This window comes from Xyrauchen texanus, chromosome 2 (assembly GCF_025860055.1).
Source record: "Xyrauchen texanus isolate HMW12.3.18 chromosome 2, RBS_HiC_50CHRs, whole genome shotgun sequence".
Classification (NCBI taxonomy): domain Eukaryota; kingdom Metazoa; phylum Chordata; class Actinopteri; order Cypriniformes; family Catostomidae; genus Xyrauchen; species Xyrauchen texanus.
This window is the reverse complement of record NC_068277.1, coordinates 64,426,512-64,431,932: the sequence shown is the minus strand read 5'-3', so window position 1 is coordinate 64,431,932 and position 5,421 is coordinate 64,426,512. Positions and strand designations below refer to the sequence as shown.

Below are 5,421 nucleotides of genomic sequence, written 5' to 3'. Positions count from 1 at the left end.
ATTTTGTGAATCAATGAGGATGTGGGCTTATTTGGAACACATGCAGGCTTAAATTGTGCCAAAGTACCAATTAAGCCCATGCCAGACTTCTGACTTTATTCCTAAATTATCTTAATTTGATATTCTAAATTGTACATTAACTAATTAATACATTTTCAAATGAGAGATAAATCTTGCATTTTAACAAATGATTTTTCTTATAAACTATGTCAATATCTATGAAAAAAACCTAGACTTAGATTTTGGTGGGCTTAATAGGTACACTTGGCACTCCCCATCAGTCATTTAGAACTGAAGAAACCTCTTGGATGAGAGGCAAAACATCTTCAAATATGGAAGTACCAAGTCCAGTTGCCCTTGATTTAACCCTTCTTGGGTAGACAACATGGGTAAGACACACAAAATCATACTTTCGTCAACCCTGTTACCCTGGAATGGTAACAGGGTTGACGGTAACAGGGTTGACGAAAAATGTTATTGGCGGCCATTACTAGCCATGAGGTATAGGTAATGACACCACATTATGTGCCTTAATGAGAGGCTTAAATGTTGTTATATATGTAAATTTTTAAATATGTACAAATAACTTTTTAACGTATGCTTTTCTGGTAACAGGGCTGACACAATGAGCGTGTCCCCGTCTTTCAGACATTACATAAACTCAAATAAAATTCATAAAAAGAAGAGAACACTTTCTTGTCTTCTACCATCAACTTCATGAAAGGCAGATGATGTCACTTCCTGGAACTGATGCAACTTTTGGAACAGTCCATTATGTTTAAAGAGGTGTTTTCATAAAAAGTAACAGGGTTGACGAGAACCTAGGTACCCGACTAAATTGTGTTTTTTTTTCACAATTTGACATGTTAAGAATAAAATCCATTCATGACTAATGAACTGACACTTAAGGCTTTATACAAGTATATGTTTTTTATGATAGTTTGACTTTTTGGCCTCGATAGCAAGTAGAAGTAGAAAAATCATACTGAGGGACAGGCCATTTTCAACATTTCTGCAAGATGCTTTGCACAAAAATGTGATTAAAATCCTTTAAAAACAAAAGATACAGAAATTAATTTATTCTTATATTATGAGACATATTATGGAAACTAAATTATAAAATATTTTATTTGTTTTATGGTTTATTAAGATTTACAGAGCTTTTTTTTTCTGAGGGACACAAAATGGCACGTTTTCGTATAATGACCCAGATACATACAAAATTTTGATCTGGAAAGTTTTGTAAACGGCGTGATTACCTACGAAGACGAATTTGCCGTCGAGTGGGGTGTGGGAAAACGACCAAAAGGTGGATTCCCCATTTATATGGCTACCGTTCAATCAGTTGGAGGTAAGTTAAACCCTAACGTTTTTTTTACTGCTTTATTAGTTACACAGGGATATATGCTACATTAACATAAATAGATAATTTATAACGAAAATACGTAGTCAAGGAATGTGTTTAGTTAACGTTATATGTGTTTAGTTTTGCTGAGGCAAAAAGCTTCCTTTGACTTGCTAAAGCTACCTCCAGGTTATGCAGGATAACGTTAATGAACGGCGATGCATCGAGTGATATTGATTATAATGTGATAATATCATATTGAGTGGGCATTACATTATTCTTGTTGGTAACTATCAGTGTGTTAGTGGCAATGGTGACTGATATTTCTCTGCAATAGACATGAATACTTTGGAGCGAAAGTTGGACAAACGTTCGAAGAAAGATTCCGAAGACGCGTACGACGCCATTGTGGGAAAGAGAAACCGTGTTGCCAAACGTCTGTGGGAGGATGAGGATGACCCCCCTGCTGCCGTGGCCAAAGTCAGTGGAACCAAAGTGAGTTGTTTAATGTACTAACTCTTTACCCTTTTTATATATATATATATATAAGGTGTAGAACTTTCCATCAGGTATAACTAGTGTTTACATATATAAATATATATATTAGTGATGGATGTTATTATTATGTTCTGGGGTATTTGAGAAAATAATTATTATTATTCCAAATGAAGGTATATTTATGTTATATTTCATGTTATATGTTATATTCTTACTAGGTTATAGGTTTGTTTATTATTATTCCTGGTCTCCAGACTATTTGTCTGTGTATGCTTAATTAGTTACAGTGCAGGCGTCTCGCTTTTAGGTTTCATTTTCATTTAGTTGATGTTTAGGACTGGTACGCCTTGCCGGTGAGTGACTATAAACTAGCATTGCTAGTAATTCAGATCAAAAATTAATATCACATGATTGTGTAATTTTATTAGTTAATTATGATGTTTGTGTTTTCATTGCAGGTTTACAACCTAACCTAACTAACTAACTAATGTCACTAATATCCAACTGACAGACTAGCGTATAGCATTCAGGCTACCTAGTTTGTGGATGATGAGTATTGTGTATGTGTGCGCAATAAAAGCTCATAAAGTGACTCGAGTTGTATCCGCCGTACTTGTCCTGAAACCCTTCCAGTGGGGAGTTTATTGAGCTATAGCAGGTAGCTTAATAGAGAACTGGACATAAGGCAATAATTTGTATGTTTTAATTTAAAAAAATTCATTTATATGTTGCCACAGGCTGCCATTCACAATCAAGGGGCGGAAATCCTAGCTTCCATTTCCTTGGAAGAACAAGCAGAAAATAGTGACAACGAGCTCTCACTTGTGCGTCAAGAATTGCTAGAAATAAAAAATGTATCTTCACAGGTAAACGTATTATATTTCCATTCTACACACACACATATATACACACACACACAGTAAAACTTAAATAGCCGGGGCTTTTATTTTGCCAGATCATAAAACTCGACATGCCAATGTTTCCTATTCATTGATCAGACTGTGGTGGCTTGCCATCCCACACAGAAAAATTGGCTGGTGTAAATTGTATATGGGGACTTACATCATCACATCATTATTTTAAAAGGACTGATAAGAAGTGTGATGTTTTCAACAGTGTGTCTCACTAATACATTGATGGGAATGCAGAGACTGAATTTCCCTCACAGGATCAAAAGAGTATACTTCTATTCTTATACTTATTGGCTACAGTCTTTCACATCCGTTTTTCCTGTTGATGCAGAGATACCTCAGATAAAAGAAATGCTCAATAGAAGCTCCATGCACCTCGGCAGTCCAGGGTCTCTCCCCAGCCCTTCAAACCCTGTTCAAATAGTGAGTACTTTTTTATCCAGTGCTGTTGGAAAGTATGTGAACTGCTTGCAATCACCTTGTCTTCTATATTAATTGGTCATAATCGAATACAATTTACTGTAAATTTGTCGTAATCTAATCTCCCAAATTTCCTGGTACCTTGTGGCAATGGCTCTTTTTGACACTACTTATTGATAATATGAAATTTCCAACATTGACAGTAGGGACCAGGAATGCTTGACATAATACTATTGAGACCAATTTCAACAGTCAATTGTATCTGGAATGCTGGATATTTTGTTTGCTATACTGAATTGAAACTTTTAAGCCTATCAATTTAAATTTTTTTCAACAGGAAGAAATTGTCCCGGGTTCAGGTGTTTACGTATCGCGAAGTGTGTGGCGCTCTGCTTGCCAGGCATCCAGTGGGACTTCAATGGCAAGGATTTTGCTGCTTGGGGTGTTTGACATTGAAACGCTCGTCAAAAGTAATTTGAGAGGTTAGTATTGTCTGTACACTAGTGCAGTGGTTCCCAACCCTGTCCTGGCGCACCACCAACACTGCACATTTTCTTTGTCTCTCTAATCAAATACACCTGATTCAGCTCATCAGCTCATTAACCCATGTGATTATGAGCTGATGAGTTGAATCAAGTTGGACTGGAGGAACCCTGCGTGCCGTGTCGTCTCCCTTCTTCCAATGGAACCTATATATAACATTTTCATAGGATTTGTGTTACATGCCTTTTACTGGAATTCAGGTCTTAGCCTGATTATTAGTAATAATTTGATTAAAGGGGCGATGGTGGCGCAGGTGGTAGAGGTACCATTTGGCACCTCTGCAGATTCGAGCCCCGCTCTGCCTGCCCCTATCAAAGTGTCCTTGAGCAAGATACTGAACCCCAAACTTCTCCCAGTGGCAGGTTGGCACCTTGCATAGCAGCCTCCGCCACTAATGTGTGAATGGGTGAATGTGAGGCATACATTGTAAAGCGCTTTGAGTGCTCGTAGGAGTAGAAAAGTGCAATATAAATGCAGTCCATTTACCATTTAAGCTGTGCATGTAAATGGACCGACTGTGTGTATGTGTCTGTTTTCAACCATTTTGATTGTCATGCTGCTGATAATGAAAACGTAAACTATATACTGGTTATTTTTCATACTGAAAAACAACTTTTTTCCCTCATTAGGGGAATCCAAGGTATCAAAGGGGGGAGATGGGTAGAGAAGAAGCGGCCTAGATGAAATAAAAGTAAAAGCTATAACGGGTAAGTTATGATTTTGCTATTTGACATCATCTGCCACAGGTCTGTATTTAAAGTGATGTGAGCCTAAACTCAGTCAAATCAGCTACTGGGCTGACATCATTTTAAAATCCTGTGCACAGGGATGTACATGACTCTCGTACATTATTAATTTTCTGTGTAGCAGGATGACAGCCATTTTCTAACGCTGAGCGAAGTCAGTTACCATTCGGCGTTCCAAAAAAAAAAAAAGTTAGTTTCGATGAGAGGTGGTGGTGGTGTTTGGCACTATGACCCTATTTCATTTGCAAATTAAATTGGTGCAAAACTGGCCGCCATGCTTACACACTGATTGCAGTGTAAGTGTGGCCTTACTTGCATACTCACGTACATTGTCACTCAATTTTACTGACTTGCACTAGAAGAAACTGCAATAAAGTTTTTTATTTATCTTGGTGATAAGTTTATCCACCAGTGTTTTGTCTGCTTTATACCTAAAAATTCTTTCTTTAAAATCTACCTTCTCAGATGCAGTTATGTCAAAGCACTCAGTTTCGGCTGGCCAGATCGGAACAGCCCTGAATGGGAAGATGGCAGAACTAAGACTGGCAATGTCCAGGAAAAATGTTAATTAAAAATGAGTGTGTTTCCCCAGTGAGTGTGTTTGGAAATGTTTTAAATGTGGCTAGAATTTTGAAAATGTAATACTGAGGGGGGGAAAGTGAGTGCTTTGAAAAGGCTTTAAAAAGAAAATAAAGTCTGAAGTTGAAGTTAAATTAAGTTAAAATTTTACTTGAAAAGTTTGTACTTTTTTTGTACTTGTCAAGTCTGTACTGAAAAAAATGCAGTAAAGTTTGTATTTGAAAAGACTTGGAATTGTGTGTTCTGTGGAATGAGTACAAATATATGTGCAGGCTGTATAAAAAACATAGTTGTGCCACTAATATAAGTGAAAGTACATGGTGTCATCATATAAGAAGCATATTTGTATCCCTAATATAAGTGAAAGTATGTACTATGG

The 5,421-nt window shown here is 36.9% G+C and overlaps 2 long non-coding RNA genes across 2 annotated transcripts; both read left to right on the top strand.

Annotated features, from left to right (window-relative positions):
• Positions 1-1,711: 1,711 nt before the first annotated feature.
• Positions 1,712-3,124, top strand: LOC127653431 (uncharacterized). The gene is made up of 3 exons (XR_007971800.1): positions 1,712-1,840; positions 2,581-2,709; positions 3,086-3,124. It is a non-coding gene; the product is annotated as an uncharacterized LOC127653431 (long non-coding RNA).
• Positions 3,125-3,551: 427 nt separating this feature from the next.
• LOC127653438 (uncharacterized) lies at positions 3,552-5,102 on the top strand. The gene is made up of 3 exons (XR_007971802.1): positions 3,552-3,656; positions 4,347-4,424; positions 4,929-5,102. It is a non-coding gene; the product is annotated as an uncharacterized LOC127653438 (long non-coding RNA).
• The last annotated feature ends 319 nt before the right edge of the window (positions 5,103-5,421 follow it).